Genomic DNA, 20,234 nt, shown 5'->3' with positions numbered 1-20,234 from the left:
GCGGCAGGAGTAGTTGGGTATATGGCTCTCCATGAGGGGCAGTTGTCTTCCGGTACAGCAGGCCATCCTTCTCCAAGATACGATCCCACTGCCGGAGGAGATGTTGTACATCCTTGGTGAGTTTGGTCTGCTGTTCCTTGCTGGGAGGCCTTCCTAGTCTCCAAAGAGACAGAAAGTCTTTCAAAACAGGATCCACCCCCTGCAACATTGCCAGTTCGGCATTGGATCGACTTGGAAGGACTCCGATTTGGTGAGATATAGCTCCCTCAGCCCTATCAGGGATGAGGGGTTGGTAAGGTTCAACTCTCAGCTGGTCAGTCTCCAGATCTGTGGTCTCTGCCTGCATGCTGTACTGGCGAGAGAGAGAGTCAGCATTAGCCTTATTTTTTCCCGGTCGGTAGTGTACAGTGAAGTCGAAAGCTGCCAACTGGGCAACCCATCTTTGTTCAGTAGCCCCCAACTTCAGGGTCTGAAAATGACTTAAAGGGTTATTATCAGTGTAAACCTTACATTTGCTGCCAAGCAAGTACTCTCTGAATTTTTCTGAAACTGCCCATTTTAATGCTAAGAACTCCAGCTTCATGGAGCTATAATTCTCCATGTTGCGCTCCGAACCACGCAATGAGCGACTAGCATATGCCACCGGTCTCAATTTTCCCTCCTTCTCCTGAGAAAGGACTGCACCTAGCCCTTGATGACTAGCATCTATCTCCAAGACAAAGGGCTTTGTGAAATCAGCAAATGCCAAGATGGGAGCACTTACAAACATGCTCTTCAACTCAGTGAAACTTCTCTCACATTTTTCAGTCCACATACTGGGAAGGATGGCAGCTGGCCTGGTCCTACACACCTTTGCAGTTTTAATTACATCTGCCACTAGTTGGTGAAGTGGGGCCGCTAACCCTTTAATGAAGCGGCGATAATAGCTGCAAAATCCAAGAAATGATCGGACTTCGGTCACATCAAAAGGCCTCCTCCAGTTACTCACAGCAGACACCTTCTCTGGATCAGTGGCCACACCTTCTTTGGACACGCGATGTCCCAAGTACTGCACTTCCTTCCTGAAAAAATGGCACTTACTCAGCTTTGCCTTAAGCCCTTTCTGTTGGAGTCGGCTAAGGACCATCTCCAGTCTCTGCAAGTGCTGGGCCACAGAAGAAGAAAAGATTATGACATCATCCAGATATAAAAGAACTGAGTGAAAGCTCTGATCACCAAATATTCGCTCCATAAGCCTCTGAAACGTGCCGGGAGCATTACATAGCCCAAATGGCATCCTTTCAAATTCAAACAGGCCAAAGGGGGTACAGAATGCAGTTTTTGGCTTATCCCTCTCAGCGACAGCAACTTGATTATAGCCACTAGCCAAATCTAGAGTTGAGAACCACTGGGCCCCTGACAAGGCATCCAACGACTCCTCAATACGAGGTAATGGGTAGGCATCCTTTCTTGTCTTGGCGTTAAGCTGACGGTAATCGACACACATCCGCAGCTCTCCAGTTTTCTTTTGCACCAGGACAATGGGTGATGCGTAAGGGCTGCTACTCTCCCTGATCACTCTGCTGTCCAGAAGCTGTTTTATGTGGTCCTTTACAGCCTGCCACTGTGTAGGGGGTATTCGCCTATATCTTTGTCGGACTGGGGCATCATCTAAAAGAGGTATCTCATGTACAATCTCATCAGTGCAACCCAGATCTCCATCATATCTAGCAAAGACATCACTATACTTCTCTAACAGCTGTTTTGCTTGGCCCTCCTCTTCAGGTGAAAGCTCTGACCAGTGTAAAGCTGCAAGAACTTCTGAGATGGAGGCAGGTGGCCCCCCAGCAGTATGTATATTAACTAGGGCAACATCACCATTCTCCCCTTCAAACTTCAGCTCCTCTGCCTGAATGTCAACCACTGAGTGCAACATCCCCAGCACCTGCTTTGAGTGGACAGTAGCACCAGTGGCTCCTACATTTACTACAGGAACATATGTCACACCATTGGTAACACGGAGTAGCGACGGGGACAACAGCAAACCTGGGGCAAGATCGGAGCCTCCAGGTTCCAACAGCATTGTGGCAGGTGGCGTATGCGGGACTTTTGGGCAGGTGACTTTAATAAACTTAAGTGACCCAGCAGGGATGAATTCCCCACCCCTTTCTAGGACCCGCACCTGACCCTCATGAGTTAAATGGCACACATCTTGGCGGCGACAGTAGCGGAGCACAGACTCCCAACAGGCCTCTGCCTTAACAGCACCTAGAGAAGCAAATAATTCCTCACCCTGTTGTGCAAACAACTCCCTATAACACTGAGAAATGACATTCATTCCTAACAGCCCAGGAATGGAATGTTGTAGTGTGCCAGGGGCATCCTTCACCACCAAAACCCCCCGCCCTGGAAAGGTTCTACCCAGTACCTGGATATCCATCTCTAAATATCCAACATAGGGGATATTTAAACCATTTGCAGCTTTTAATGCCAACCACCCACATGACTTGAGCCTAGGTGCTCCCCAATGTTGAAATACTTCCTTAAAAAGGGACTCTGTGATTGTTGTCACCATAGAACCAGTGTCCAGTAGACACTTTACTTTAACACCCCCCATCTTTACCTCCACTACAGGGCATTTACCTACAAGTGAGATTGACTCATCTGAAGAGAGCAAGACCTGATTAGAGGGACTAGGATTGTTTGTCACAGTGCTTGGATCAATATGATGCATACCTGACTGTCCTGTAACTGCAGGATTTTCCTCGGGCTGGACATTGGGTAAACTGGCTGTTCGCTGCCTCGGTCCCTGTCGACACTGACGGAGGACATGCCCAGGCTTACGACATCGGAGACAGATGGGTTGGCCTTCTGGGGTAAACTGGTAATTGGGGTTATAAGGACGAGAAGTAGGCTGGTTTAACACAGATTCTATCTTAGACTCAGTAGTATTTTATTAATCTGTGACTGCTGTTGGTTAAGCTGTTCCTGCAAGACAGAAACTTCAAACCCTTTTCCCACCCCCACTGCATGACAAGCCCCTTCAACATTTAGATCCACCCCACAGTGGTGAAGCTCAGCTCGAGTTTGTTCAGATGGGCGCTCACCCTCTTCCATCCATCTAATTGCTTCATGCCGTAGTGCTATAAAAGCAACAGCCGGATTTTGACGCACAATGCTCTTTAGCTCTCATCTTAAGGAAACATCACGTACATGCTCCATGAACTGATCTCTGACTAACATATCTGGGTCTGTCAACCTATTAGGGTAAGCACGTTTGATTTCTTCAATTAGAGCCCACAAACAGTGAGAAAATTCTTTTAAAGACTCCCCATTTTTCTGTTTTCTGTCAAAGAATTTTCTTTGCAGGCTGACAAAGGAGGAGGAGGAACCATAAACTTCTTTTAAAATGTTTAAGATTGTATCCGGATTTTCCCGCTCAGCTAAAGAGCGGAATCTGATTTCAGCTTTTGCTTCTCCTTCCAAATGATCATAAAGGAAGAGGGCCTTCTCCCTAGCGCTCATATTCCTATCCCTCATGCATGACTCAATATTTTCTATCCAATCATAAATCAATATATCAGATTTAGATTTCGAGCCGGAGAAGTGGGGGCACTTTCTCTCTCTTTGAATATAAACAAAACGTTCTGGTCTAGGTTGTGGACCAGAAAAATTTTGTGAGCCCAAATACACCAGCAGTAGTGCCATTACCAGAGGTACCTGCGCTGGCACCTCTTCCTCTCTGAAGTTGTTCATTAGCCACTCGTAATCTCTGCACTTCTTCCCGAAGAGTCAAGAGTTCCTCAGGTACATGTTCCTCCACCTCAATCATCTTACCAGTTTAACAACCTCACTACCACAGAAGAGAATATGGAACAATGTCAAAGACATGGAAATCAAACAAACACTTCAGTTGAGATGTAGTAGTCACTGGCTGTCGATTCCCATCGATTTTATTTTTTGTGTTTTGGCCATCCACTTGTAGTCTTCTGTTGTCCAGAACCAGCCACTGTTTCTATTTTAACAAATAAAAAAAGATACAACAAAACCATGTAGACAAAACAAAATATCAATGCCTCATTTAGACCCTGCCGACTACGCCATAAATGTGGTACCCGTCAAGGAGTAAATCTTTATGGTTTGACTACGCCACCCCCTGATGATGGGCAGGAGGACCCACAAGTCTTCCCTTAATGTAGTGTAGCTAACTCTATATTTTCCCCGCAAAGGGACAGTTGACAAGAGGCAGGTATATAAATGTATTTCAAATTTATTACAATTTAGTACAAAAAGTGTGGAAAAGTTATTAAAATGGCTCTTAAATACTGCTATACAATTGGTGGATTCTCCTCAGTCTAGGAAGGTCGGATCAGCCAATGCGAAACCCCTGCTCAGGTGGACCCTGGTGAGACAAAAAGAAACAGGAGACAGCAACCCAGCACCAGAAGAAGCATGCAACACAGCAAGCACCACTCATTCAAGATCTTCAGATACCACGACAAAAAAATCTCACACCGTGTTATGGTTATAAAGACACCCCAAACCAATGTCTCTAACAATGTGGTCCCTTGGCAAGAAGGGGCAAAGCATCAGTGTGGATCCGGCCTTGTACAGGGATAGCCTAAGCAAAAGACATAGTTAGGGAGGAGACCCACCAGCACGGATAACACCAGTTTAAGGAACAATGCTACTACAAGTAGGGCACATGGGTGGTAGGCCCAGAAGCAAAATCACATCACACAAACAAACCAACAAAACAATAAAAAAAATGCACATTAATCACAAGAAAACAGTGGCTGGCCTGGTCCCTTTTGGGAAATAAACAATCATGTTAGTTGCCAGCCTCATTAAACAGCATATCATAGTCAACTCAAACATGGCTAACAAATATAGGCCTACTTTTCAGTATGCTCAACTGTCCCACAGCTCATTGACATATGAAGACAAAGGTGAACATTCCGTTGCTACAGACAGAAAAAGTATTTTAAAACATGTTCCAATGCAGATATAAAACACTCGATGGCATATTAAGGCATTTACCGATGCAGCCCAGCAGCTCAGGTCACAATGAGGTGATCACAACACATTTTAAAACTCCATGCAGAAGCCTGTGTCCTCCATGAAGAGTAGACACACACTTCTAGAAATTACCCTGATAAAACAAAATAAATATTAAAATTCAAATGGCAGTGATTAATCATGCTCTACCATGACCAACAGTACCTACACTGAAAAGGAAGCCCAACACGCACAACAGTGTCCAGCACCAACACAAAGAGAATCTGCCTTGCAACCAGCAGACACTTATCACTTCCTAATTGGTCATGTGACTTTTCAAAACATCATGTGATCCTGGGTGTGAACGTGATGCAACTAGGTTGTGTGCCTGCCTATGTAGATCCCCACAGAAAAGATAAAGAACGAAAAAGTAGGGGAGTAACAGATTTTCACATTAAGAAAAACCAAAGTCCTTTAATGAAGAATACAAAAATCTTGCTTTGAGACTTTTCATTTCTTTTAACGTCTCCAAATACATCACATTCCTCTTTAAATGACACTAAACGTGAGGATTTTGAAAAACATACATTTATGAATGTAGAATTTCGTGCCAGAAGTTAATATTGACAAAATAAAAGACATATTCAATGATTTAGGCTACTAAAGTAAGTGTGAGTGGCTTATTAAAATAAAATAAAACATCACGGACTTTTGTTTAGATGAAAAATAAAGAGCATATAGTTTTAAAGTAACTCATATACATAGATGTATCTAAAGATCCTGAAACAGGACACATATGTTCCAAGTGGGTAGATATAGAATACCTGAAAGAACATCTAATCATCCGTCTGTTTATACTACAGAAATGATTGTCATATTTTTGGCTCTTCAGTGGGTTGAACACATTAATATACCTAAAGTAGTCATATGTTCAGACTCATTTGCAGTACTACCAAGTTTAAAGTGTGGCGAATCTTCAACAAGACAATTTGTCATTCATTTTACAGAGTTTGTTCAGAATACAACCAAAAACAAATATTTATTTTGTATAGTTACCTGCACATATAGGAATAGAAGGTAGTGGATCAGATAAAAACATTAAAATGTCAGACATCAAATTTAATGAAAGGAGAATTTTGGGGATAGAAAGGAAGCTCTCGCCATAGAATTGGACACATTGCACTTAATCAGTTATTATTTATAAGAGTAAAAACATGTGTCTGGACTTTGTGTTAAATGTGATCTTCCTGAATCAGTTGAACCTATTTTAATAAAATGTAAAAGATATGACAACGAAAGAATACAACTTACTTACACTTAATATAGAAATAAACCAGATCTCATTTTAGAAAATGTTAAATAAAGATGTGACTATAGAAATGTTTCAATGATTAAGTATCTCAAAGAGTTGATAAACAGGATTTAAAGAATCACTACTAAGTTTGTCACGTTTCAATCTGAGACGAGATATTTCTTACCTGTCATATTGTTAAATGGGTGATACTTTTAACTACATATGTATGGTTTAATTACTAGATAACACGACACAAACTCGGCAGAAGGAAAGTGTGTGTGCGTGTGTGTGTGTGTGTGTTTATGATTGTGTGGTTGTGTTTGTGTACTTGTTTGCATTCTCGGTACATTTATGTTGAGGCTGAAAGATCTAGGGGTTATAAAAATTATAAATGTAACTAAAATAAACTAAATTAACTCGAATTAAACTACATCTTCCTATATGGTCTGACTTGTTAAAAGATTTCACATCCATTTGACCCACTAAATGAACTGTCAGATGACCTCACGATCACAGGCCTAAGCCATAAATTTGAAATTGTCGCGCCTTTGATCACTGAATTTGATCACACACAATTTTTTTTTTTAACTTTAGCTGACCTGTAGCGCACTATTTACAACACCAGAACCCCCCGGAAAACTAATTAGAATACAGTTGAGTTGCAAACTAGCCTTCTACCACGTTACAATCCATCATGCTCCCTAAGGTCACAAAACACTGGACTTTTGGTAGTTCCTAGGATAGCAAAGTCCACTAAAGGAGGTAGAGCTTTTTCACATTTGGCTCCCAAACTCTGGAATAGCCTTCCTGATATAATGTTCGGGGTTCAGACACACTCTCTCTGTTTAAATCTAGATTAAAAACGCATCTCTTTCGCCAAGCATTTGAATAATGTTTCTTAAATTGTGAGTATAGTTGCATCTGATCAAATGCGCATTCTTATTCTTTAGCTTGGGTTAAACTAATTAATTTTACTTTGTTGGATCAGCAGCTATGCTAATGATGTCTCTATTTGTTTCTATGTTTTGCCACGGGATTTACATAATCACAGAACACCTGAGAAGAGATGATGCTGACCCTCAGAGGACCCCAGATGAAGCTAACCCTGAATCAAAAAACAGAACTAACAAATATTGCTACAAGTGTGACTGCATCATATAATAATTATTAATTATTAAAAATATTAATAATGTTCATCATCAGGCTGACTACGTCTTGTATTAATTTTTCTAAAAATCCTGTTATACACGCACAAACTGACAGTCACCACTTATAAGCTATTACTAAATATTGTAGAAACATAATTTTCTGTGAAGTTGCTTTGTAACGATTTGTATTTTAAAAAGCGCTATACAAAAAACTTGAACTGAATTGAATTTAATTAAATTAGTTAGCAACTGCTACATAACTTTGAATTTTTAAAAGTTTAGTACAATATACATGTTTATTAATTAATGTTAGTTTAGCTAGCGTGCTTTAGTTGGTAACATTCCCCATTGACACAATCTGCTCATTTGATTTCAGAGTCTCCAAACACTGCAGCTGACTGGTGTGAAATGGTTTGTCTTCATTTGTTAATATATCAAAATATTTAAAGTGCATTGTAAATTTCACCTGTTTTGTTTTTCAGTGTTCTAGTTTTAATTTTTAGAAATCTACAATTTATTTTGTTTTATTTTGAGGTGATTTAATGTATGTTTTAATGTGTATATATATTTAATGTTTTTTTAGCAAATGTTGCCATTCTTCTGGAAAACTGCTGGTCCTTAAAGAATAGTCATCAGGTAACTTGAACACAGTTTTTTAATTACCATTCTATTACTAAAGTTATCTTTTATTCATTTACTAAATCACTTTAACTAGCTTTGTTAGTTTTTTTTTATTTTTAATTAATGGTTTATTTTAAAGTTTAGGGGAAAAAAATCAGATAATCCAACCAAACAGCATCAGAGGAAGTCTATATATCGCCGCTTTTCTCACCTCCATTCCCAGTCAACAGCAGGCCAAATGTGCTTATTCTGTCTATTATATATACAAGTACATATGTGACCGTGCTGTATAGTTCAGCTAACAAAATAACTGCCTGTTTTTATTACAGTTGCATTATCATGTTATGTTTCATCATTCTAACTTGTGTTTAAACAATGTAAACTGTACAATGTATTTATATAAAGTGTGTTTTATTATATTTTTACAGGATCCTCTGTTCCCAGACCCAACCATTCATCTGTAGGACTGTGAAACTATGAACCCTTTGAACCACCGGTGACAGTTTCCACATGATAAATACAAAGGACATGGCAGAGTATGATAGGGGTATTGACATTTCACTGACATTAAATATAATTTAATTACATTAATAGTGTTCCATGAGTCCTTTAACAGTTTAATTGACCCTCCAGATTCTTCACTTTCTCAGGTTTTCCAGCATCTTTTGCATATTTGAACCCTTCCCAGGAATGGGTTGATGAATGTATGATTTCAGATCAATTTTTTTACACTGAGGACAATTGAGGGACTCATATACAACTATTTCAAAAGGTAAACGCAATTGATTTTCAAGAAATCAATACAATTTATTAAGAGCATCTTCCTTCTGGAGCATGGGTGAATGTTTTCACCTTTTACAATAGTTCACTTAATTTTTCCTCAGAGTGAAAAGATAGATCTCAAAATTATTAGTCATTATTGGACAGGGGCCAAATATGGAGAAGAAAATAGAAAACCAAAGAATTTGCTGGACTTGGGGATTTTTCTAAAGAACAGCAGGCAGTTGAACTGCTCTGGACTCATGAAAAATTATCTCAAAACAAAAACAGCTGTTGGGCATCCAGTGTTATGTATACTTTTGAACATTGTTATAAATTCTACATTTAAATTGTATAAAATCAGTAAATGTAAATATCTATTATGAAAAATTGCTTATTCATGAAGGTACTAAATATAAATTGCGTACATTATGATCCGTCTTAATTTGTTAAAATGATTGAATATTCTGCTAGGGCACAGAGGGATAAACTCAGTCCTGGAGGTCTACCATCCTGCAGAGTTTTGCTCCAACCCTAGAAGGCCACCACATTCGTGTGGTCAAGACAGAAGCCCACCAGGGTGGCGCAGAAGACCACCACAGCCGTGCGGTCGAGACTGAAGCCCACCAGGGCAGCGCAGAAGACCACCACAGCCGTGCGGTCGAGACTGAAGCCCACCAGGGCAGCGCAGAAGACCACCACAGCCGTGCGGTCGAGACCGAAGCCCACCAGGTCAGCGCAGAAGACGACCACAGCCGTACAATCGAGACAGAAGCCCACCAGGGCGGCACAGAAGACCACCACAGCCGTGCGGTCGGGACAGGAGCCCACCAGGGCGGCGCCGAAGACCGCCACAGTGGGATTGATGACACAGGAGAGCAAGTCTGGTTAGGCAAGTCTGAAACAGATAACATGAACAGGTTAAGGGTGGCCTCTGTGGACACGACAGGATAAGTCGAGTGCTCATAGAGTTCGCCTGAGACGTGACGAGGCTCTGGAAGTTCCACAGAGATGAGGAGAGGCTCTGGTAGTTCAGCAGAGACGTGGAGAGACTCTGGTAGTTCAGCAGAAACGTGGAGAGGCTCTGGTAGTTCAGCAGAGACGTGGAGAGGCTCTGGTAGTTCAGCAGAGACGTGGTAAGCAAAGGTCAAAATCCAGGTAAGCAGTCAGAACATGAAACAAACAAGAAACTAGAACCACAAGGGAACACGAGGAAACTGGGTGACGGAAAATAAGGACTCCGTGACACAGACAGAAAACAGACCGGTTTAAATAGACAGGATAATGATGATGAAAGTGAAAACACTTGAGTGCAATTAACAGGTGTGCAATTAACGTGATGAAGGGACAAGGCTTTGTGGGAAATGTAGTGCTTGCAGTGAGGTGCCTATGGGGAAGTGAGACCACTAGTGCACACCCAGGGAAACACAGACCAGACACTGTGACACTTTGTTGACAGTTTTTATAAGTGCATATGACTCATTTTTGTAAAGAAGAACCCATAGCATTTAAAACATACTAAGTGTACAGTGATTTATAGATTTTTACTGAGACACGAGTGTCCGTTTACGTAGATTTAACTGCCTGGAGTTTGCGGAGACTATTGTCATGCACAAGGATGTACATGGATTTACCGGCGAGTGAGTAAACCTTTCCATCAGAGTCTGGGAGATTATCATGTTAGTGAGCCGAATGGAAAACTGCCGCATACAAAACAGTCCGTTTCTGTCAGTGTCCAGAAATCAGAAACACCAGAGCACATAGTCGGAAACTAACGGAAAATTTCAATACACATGTTTGTGCACTGACGTGAACAGTCTTGAAATGGACCTTTTCATGCAGTGGACCTGCATGGATGTGGCTCTTTGCCCACTGAGACAGACGGGAATTCGTATTATGAATTACCTTGATGACTGGCCCGAGCTACTGTCTCACAGATCCCTCCTCATCAGCCACTTAGAATGACTGGGATTCAGTGTTAATTTTGCGAAGAGTGCGCTGTCCCCCAGCCAATGGATATCTTTCCTGTGAACAGTTTTAGACGTGTGCTGGCCATTCAGGAGGTCACAGTCTGATTCAGAGTTGGAGCCTCTCACACTCTTAAGGTGTTTCAGAGGATGCTGGATGCTCTGTGTCTCCACATGCAGCCCCTTCAGTCCTGGCTGAAACCACGAGTTCCATCCTGTGTCTGGTGTCTTGGATGCCTTCGTGTCAAGTTAGACAGGCCCTGTGTAACAAGCCTGGCCCCTTGGAAAGATCCTTGGTGGATGGAACAGGGCGTGCCACTGTGAATGGTCTGCAGAAGAAAGGTGGTCTCGTCAGACACCTCTAACACGGGTTGAGGAGCACTGTGCGATTGCAAATCAGCTGTGGGCCACTGGTTGAAAGAGAAAGGCCTACTTCAAATCAACTGCCTGGAAATGTTGAGCCGCGTCTAAAGGGCAAATTGGGAGGTGTTGCTTCAATTTATAACAACGTTTTCAGGATTTCTCAGAGGCCAGGCTTCAAGTATAACTGGTTTGAAGTAATGGTGCTTCATGTAACATTATCCAGAGAAACAAATGTTAATGATAAATCCCCTGTTATGTTTGTACTGGCTACTGTATACAGGCCACCAGGGCACCATACAGACTTTATTAAAGAGTTTGGTGATTTTACATCCGAGTTAGCTCTGGCTGCAGATAAAGTTTTAATAGTTGGTGATTTTAATATCCATGTTGATAATGAAAAAGATGCATTGGGATCAGTATTTATAGACATTCTGAACTCTATTGGGGTTAGACAACACGTTTCAGGACCTACTCATTGTCGAAATCATACTCTAGATTTAATACCGCCACATGGAATTGATGTTGATAGTGTTGAAATTATGCGTTGATATCTCAGATCATTATTTAGTTTTGTGCAAACTTCATATAGCCAAAATTGTAAATTCTACTTCTTTTTTACAAGTATGGAAGAACCATCACTTCTACCACAAAAGTTATCTTCCTGATGAATCCAAATTCCTTAGCATATCCAAAATCTCAGTACAACTTGATGATGTAACAGAACCTATGGACTCTCTCTATTCTAGCATTTTAAATATAGTTGCTCCTTTATGCTTATGGAAGGTTAAGGAAACAAGTATGACACCATGGTATAATGAGCATACTCGCACCCTAAAGAGAGCAGCCCGAAAAATGGAACAGAGCTGGAGGAAAACAAAACTAGAGGTATTTCATATTGCTTGGCGGGAAAGTAACCTTGTTCGGGAGGGGGGGAGACTCTTGCAGTTTAAATCTAGATTAAAGACCCATCTCTTTAACCTGGCTTAGACATAACATACTAATATGCTTTTAGTATCCAAATCCGTTAAAGGATTTTTAGACTGCATTTATTAGGTAAACCGGAAGCGGAAACACTTCACATAACACCCTATGTACTTGCTACATCATTAGAAAAATGGCATCTACGGTAATATTTGTCTGTTTCTCTCTTATTCCGAGGTCACAGTAGCCACCAGATCCAGTCTGTATCCAGATCAGAGGGTCACTGCAGTCGCCTGGATCCAGTACGTATCCAGACCAGATGGTGGATCAGCACCTAGAAAGGACCTCTACTGCCCAGAAAGACAGCGGAGACCAGGACAACTAGAGCCCCAGATACAGATCCCCTGTAAAGACCTTGTCTCAGAGGACCACCAGGACAAGACCACAGGAAACAGATGATTCTTCTGCACAATCTGACTTTGCTGCAGCCTGGAATTGAACTACTGGTTTCGTCTGGTCAGAGGAGAACTGGCCCCCCAACTGAGCCTGGTTTCTCCTAAGGTTTTTTTCTCCATTCTGTCACCGATGGAGTTTCGGTTCCTTGCCGCTGTCGCCTCTGGCTTGCTTAGTTGGGGTCACTTCATCTACAGCGATATCATTGACTTGATTGCAAATAAATGTACAGACACTATTTAAACTGAACAGAGATGACATAACTGAATTCAATGATGAACTGCCTTTAACTATCATTTTGCATTATTGAGACACTGTTTTCCAAATCAGTGCTTTGACGCAATGTATTTTGTTTAAAGCACTATATAAATAAAGGTGATTGAAATAAAGGGTGTGAGAAAGCTATTAGTGTTGTAATCAAAGTTTTTTTTTAAAGTTGTTCCTTAATGTGTGGAGTTTTCTTGGGTGTCACTGGCACCACATAAATTGCACACTTCAGCTTCATAAGTCATAAGAATTGACTGGAGGGAATATAACAAAATTAAAGAAAAATCTAGACCAAATGTTTAGACTTACCAGTTATGTTTGGTTATTACTAAATTGATGCTGAAAAATGTCAAAAGCTAAAACTGTAATCCATACAAGTCCACAAGATGGGCTTATCAGAAAGGTGGTTTTAACCTGAGTAAACCTTTAACCTCTTACGCCTGTTTCACATATAATCCATCTCACCATCTGCAGTGCATATGCAGTCCGTGTGCGTTACGTATGTTGTGCTGAAGCAGCACGGACTCATTGTGCTTTCACACAGGACGTTTTTGCAGTCTGCTACTGATCCGCGGCAGTTTAAGCCACAGAACACAATATTTGTCCATTATTTTGATATCAAATCATGTAAAAAAAAAATCAAAAAAAAAAAAAATCAAAAAGCTTTTTCAGCATTGTGATACTCTTTCATCACAGTAGGCTACAGTAACAATCTTTCATAGACACATTTAAATTCAAATATAAACAACGTATTACTAATGCATTTGACTGCTAGGTTTTTATAATAAGTTGCTGAAACAAGCTGGGACACATTTAAACACAACATTACCCTACTTTTCTTGTTAGGATATCACAAACATTCAAAATTAAAACTAACCACTGACACAAACAGTCGACTCTCCTGCCTTTTGCATTTAAATCTTTATTACATGCAATCCAACGGGTCTTAAATAACTTTGTTTTTCTGCTTCTATAAAAGTGCATATATATAATGTTGCCTTGTTTCTCTAAAGTTGCTCCTTGTCTTGTTTTAAATCTAGCCAAAACCCATGTGTTGCGTCTGAAACACAGTAGGCTTTGATTAGTATACATTTATTGTGAAATGACTGCATTTCCGTGTCAATCCATGTTCATTTTTACGCTGTCACTTTAATTCAGCGCGTGCAGCACAGCAAAAATAGACACGGTATGTAAATGATTTCTGCACTGCTGCAGACGCACTGCTCCTGGGACGCATTGACGGACCGCAACCGCGTGCAGTGTGAACGCTGGAATCCGTTAACATGGGTGCGTAAAAAATACGCAATGCATACGCACCTCAGATGGAGTATGTGTGAAACGGGCGTTAGCTTGCACCCCGACGCCCTCGTCCTCAAAGCCACTCAACTCGGGGTCATATGACATTGCTAAAAAGAGCATTATGTTGTGTATTTGGTGTAATGCAATGTGTAATAGTACACAATATTTTCCACCTAATGTACATCATAATGTACTCATCATTGTGAAAAGCAAGGTGTATGCTAATTGGCCAGCTATCAAGTGTGTTGTGATTGCCTGAATACCTCAGTGTGATGGAAATGTTACACCCCTTACCACAGCGGTTCTTAAATCAGAGTCCTCAAGCCCCACTGTTGCTCTGCATATTTTGCATGTCTCTCAGGGTTAAGACACCTGATTCATATAACCAGCTCATTATAAGAGAGCTACATGCATGAGCTGCGTTCTGATTGATATGATCCTTGAGCCATGTTTATTGCTCCCTACTCCCTGAGCAGGGGAAATCCACCGAAGTTTACTTCACTTCCAAACATTCATTCATGGATTTGTGGTGCACTGCTGCCTGCAGCGTCTTCACACACATATGAGCGTGACATCATATACCTCTGTAAATATATACAATTTAAATTCATGTATCGCACACTTAATGTCCTTTGAATTAAACACATACACTTGTTTCGAACTGGAATCATGGCGGAATATCCAGTGATGTCCACTTCGCAGGGCACTTATGGTCAAGTAGGACAAACGTCATACTTGATAAAAGATACATATGAAATATGCAAAGCAACATCAGTGGTAAATTATTTAAATATGTTAATTTTAGATTTTAGATTTACACACCATGTTCCCCACTTCCAGTCCAGGAGAGGTCACCAAGTCAGCCCCACACTCTCATTTATCAACAGTGCGTATGCACAGATGTGTGATTTATCAGTGTGTAAAAACAGTTTCCTTATAGTGAAACCAACTTGTACTTATATGTAGGAATGTGTGTAAATGTAAGCACAACTCATGAGCCTGCTGAGCATGCATGAGCCCTTATGTTTAATTCCCAGGGAACACAGTTAAAAATAAATAAATAAATAATAATAATAATAATATTGATAATATATATATATATATATATATATATATATATATATATATATATATATATATATATATATATATATATATATACATAGCCTGAATGCACTGTAAGTATCTGCTAAATTCATAAATGTAATGTAAATGTTAGTGATTTCATATTTCAAGCTAAACATTTGCACAATTAGTGTGAAAAGCTAAAAAGGGCTGTTCGATTTGAAATGTACAGATGCTGGTCATATAATTAGAATATCATCAAAAAGTTGATTTATTTCACTAATTCCATTCAAAAAAGTGAACATTTTATTTTATATTCATTCATTACACACAGACTGCACCAATGCAGCATAACATGGAGTCGATCCGTCTGTGGCAATGCTCAGGTGTTATGAGAGCCCAGTTTGCTCTGATAGTGGCCTTCAGCTCTTCTACATTATTGGGTCTGGCATATCGCATCTTCCTCTTCACAATACATTTTCTATGGGTTTAAGGTCAGGTGAGATTGCTGGCCAATTAAGAACAGGGATACTGGTAGCTTTGGCATTGTGTGCATGTGTCAAATATTGTTGGAAAATTAAATCTGCATCTCCATAAAGTTGTTCAGCAGCAGGACATACCTGGTATACGGCTGCATTGACCTTGGACCTGAAAACACAGTGGACCAACACCAGCAGATGACATGGCACCGCAAACCATCACTGACTGTGGAAACTTTACACTGGACCTCAAGCAATGTGGACTGTGTGCCTCTCCTCTCTTCCTCTAGACTCTGGGAAGCTGACTTCCAAAGGAAATGCAAAATTTACTTTCATCAGAGAAAATAACTGTGGACTACTCAGCAGCAGTCCAGTCCTTTCTGAAGCGAGATGCTCATTATCTGACTCGGCTCGATGTTCATCTTCAGCTCTCTCTTCACAGCAGTTCAGTCAGTGTACTGATTGAATTAAATGAATTACTCTCGGATACTGGTTTGTTTTAAATCAGGGGGAGTGTCAGCCACATTAAAAAAGTTATCAGCTTAAGTCATTTGTGGATTAATATTGGAGACGCGAACCGTTTAAAATGATTCAGTTCAATTTGGTAAACTGGTTCAAAAAGATCTGGTTACATCGAATGATTCGTTTGCGAACCGGATATCACAAACTGCTTTGTTTTGAACTCTTTCACAACAGACACGGAGGAGAGGACAATGATGAATAAAGTAGTAATTTTTGGACCAAAGTGTATTTTCGATGCTTCAAAAAATTCTAACTGACCCTCTGATGTCACATGGACTACTTTGAAGATGTTTTTCTTACCTTACATGGACAGTATACCATACACAGTTTCAATGGAGGGACTGAGAGCTCTTCGACTAAATCAAAAATATCTTCAACAGTGTTCCAAAGGTAAACGGAGGTCTCACGGGTTTGGAACAACATGAGAGTGAGTTATTAATAACATAATTTAGTTTTTTCGATGAATTAACCCTTTAATGTGCTTGGACACAGAGCTCGGTGAAGAGCTCTTCCCCATGATTGTGTAGCCAACAGAACTAGACTGAAAGACCATTTAAAGGCTTTGCAGGTATATTGAGTTAATTAGCAGATTAGAGTGTGGCAGCAGGTGTCTTCAGTATTGAACCTTTTCACAATATTCAAATTTTCAGAGATGCTGAATTTGTGATTTTCCTTAGTTGTCAGTTATAATCATCAAAATTAAAAGAAATAAACATTTAAAATATATCAGTCTGTGCGTAATGAATGAATATAATATACAATTTTCACTTTTTGAATGGAATTAGTGAAATAAATCACCTTTTTGATGATATTCTAATTATATGACCAGCACCTGTAGTTATATGGTCATAGATGATCTTACTTTCCTGGATGATTTGGCAAAACATAGATTGCGCAAGGAACACATTTTTCAAAGAGCAGGCTGATCTTTTTAGTGAGAGCACAGAATGACTTCTCAGTCAGTACCGTTTTTTTTTTGCCATGACTTCGGTGAGGAAGTATATGTTCATGTGACAATGGGAAGTATTGTCACCATATATGGTTCATGGTACACATGAACAAGCATGGTGCTTAAGAACATGTGGGATTTATCAACAATGAATACTTACTGGTGTGCATAAAAACCGCATGCACACGTTTGATAAATATAGATTTGCTTTTGTACTTACACTCATTCTAAATTTCATTCATAGGACAAAATATGCACTCTTTATAAATGATAATTCTCTGCAGAGCCTCGATCCTGAACTATGGAGGTAAGTTTGCTTCTTTCAGTGCCACATCTGCTGGGAGAAGTCTGGCATGGGTACAGTATAAGCGGCTGTTGGTGGTACCACAAACAAATTCAATGCAATTAAATTCATTTTATTTCTAAAGCACATTTAAATTCAACCTTTGTTGGCCAAAATGTACAAAGTAAAAAATAAAATACAATTGGGTAAAAACAAGTAAACACATACACATAATCTTCTGAACTTAGCACTTACAACAACTTGGGATGTCCTTGTCCTCTTTAGTCCTGAAGTCATGGCATCCCAGTTTTCCAAAAAGAACTTCAAATTTTGATTTGTCTGACCACAGAACAGTTTTCCACTTTGCCACAGTCCATTTTAAATGAGCCTTGGCCTAGAGAAAACGCCTGCACTTCTGGATCATGTTTAGATATGGCTTGTTTTTTTACCTATAGAGTTTTAGCCAGCAACTGTGAATGGCACGGTGGATTGTGTTCACGACAATGTTTTCTGGAAGTATTCCTGAGCCCATGTTGTGATTTCCATTACAGTAGCATTCCTGTATGTAATGCAGTGCCGTCTAAGGGCCCAAAGATCACGGGCATCCAGTATGCTTGCCTTGAATCTTACGCACAGAGATTGTTCCAGATTCTCAGAATTTTTGGATGATATTATGCACTGTAGATGATGATAACTTCAAACTTTCTGCAATTTTTCTCGGAGAAACTCCTTTCTGATATTGCTTCACTATTTTTCATTGCAGCATTGGGGGAATTGGTGATCCTCTGCCCATCTTGACTTCTGAGAGACACTGCCAATCTGAGAGGCTCTTTATTTACCCAGTCATGTTGCCACTTGACCTAATAACTTGCAAATTGGTCTTCCAGCTGTTCCTTATATGTACATTTAACCTTTCCGGCCTCTTGCCTGTCCTAACTTTTTTTGGAATGTGTAGCTCTCATGATATCCAAAATGAGCTTCTTCTTTTTTAAGTAATTGTAAAAAAATAATAATTAAATATGTATGGAGAAAAAACCTTGGGAGAAACCAGGCTCAGTTGAGGGGCCAGTCTTATTCTGGCCAGACGAAACCAGTGTTGTTCATGGGTGTAGAACAATATGAGGGTAATGAATAAACGATAACAGAATTTACAGTTAAACTTTAAATTGTATATATCTGCTGTATATGCCTTTTTACTATATCTTTTTACTATATACAGAAAATGCTGAATATTTTTTTTTACAAATAAAATAATTGTTAAAAACAAATTAATAAAATAGAAAATAAAATGTAAAAAAAAAATCATACAGTGAGGACTGTTTTTTTTTTTTTTTTTTTTGAGAGAAGTTTGTTGTGCTAAACACAACTGGACTGCAACAGTGGTGAAAGGATTGTAGTTTGTAGGGAGAATATTTTGTTTTATAAGTCGTTTAAGGAGGAGAAAGTAATTATCTTTCTCTTATACTAAATGTAAAATCTAACGCTACTGTAATGGCTAATTGTTATTTTCTCTTTACATCTTTTTATGATTGTAAATCTAGCAAAATAGTTACTATGTTGCACTTGTTGTATTTCAAATAAGCCTAAATTTCTAACATCAGCATTTTGTATTTGAATTTTATCATAATTTTTTATTTTATTTGTTCCAATCTCTGAGAATAGTAGTCATCAGACAGTAGCTGTTTTGAGAAAGACTGACTGACAGTCCTCCTTTCTCAATCCTGTTTCTATCGCTTCCTGTCTCTCTTGATGCTTTCCTGTCAAATTATAGGCAAAATGTCCAAAAAAAGGCATCAAAGAAGACTTGAATAGAATATAAATCTGTAGGCTTAATAACAATTTCTTATGTTTATTCAAAAACTATATAATATTATCAAGAATAAACTAGAATCATCCACAGGTATTCTGAATAATGTATTGTGCAAAGAAATGACAAACACAGATTGCAATAAATTTGTAGAATTAAAAAAAAAGGATAACATTTGATGTTGAAATCAAAGAATGCAATTATGAATAAAAAGATAATTCATGTTTTTTGGTTTTCGCCACTAATCACTGATTAGTTCCTGTCATGTCGCCACTCTCTGGTAAATTGTTCCTGAATCCTGTCATGTCTGCTAGCGTAGGTCAGGGGCGTAGCCATCTTTTCAAAAGTGAGGGGGACAGAAATTATATATATATATATATATATATATATATATATATATATATATATATATATATATATATATATATATATATATATATATATATATATAACATTTCTGTAATTTATATAGCCTACCAATCAACAGTTTTTGAACTGTAAGATATTATGTTTTTAAAGAAGTCTCTTCTGCTTACCAAGCCTGCATTTATTTGATCCAAAGTACAGCAAAAACAGTAATATTGTGAAATATTTTTTATATATAAAATAACTTTTTTCCCTATTTGAATATATTTTAAAATGTAATTTATTTGTGTGATCAAAGCTGTATTTTCAGCATCATTACTCCAGTCTTCAGTGTCACATCCTTCAGAAATCATTCTAATATGCTGATTTGCTGATTATCAATATTTTAAAAAATAAATTTAGTATTTTTTTTTTTTTCAGTTTTTTTCAGTATTCTTTGATGAATATAAGGATCCAAAGATCAGCATTTATGTGAAATAAAAAGCTTTTGCAACATAATACACTATATCATTCAAAAGCTTAGAGTCAATATAATTTTAGTTTTTCGGAAAATAAATTATAGAAATGAACAATTATATTTAGCAAGGACTCTTTTGTGAGTTCGAGTCTCAGGGCAGCATCACCACTGCTCCCCGGGCACAGCTGCGTGTGTGTGTGCACTTTGGATGGGTTAAATGCAGAGCACGAATTCTGA

This window comes from Carassius auratus, chromosome 6 (assembly GCF_003368295.1).
Source record: "Carassius auratus strain Wakin chromosome 6, ASM336829v1, whole genome shotgun sequence".
Taxonomy (NCBI): Eukaryota; Metazoa; Chordata; class Actinopteri; order Cypriniformes; family Cyprinidae; genus Carassius; species Carassius auratus.
The sequence above is the reverse complement of the archived record's forward strand: the minus strand, read 5'-3'. Positions refer to the sequence as shown.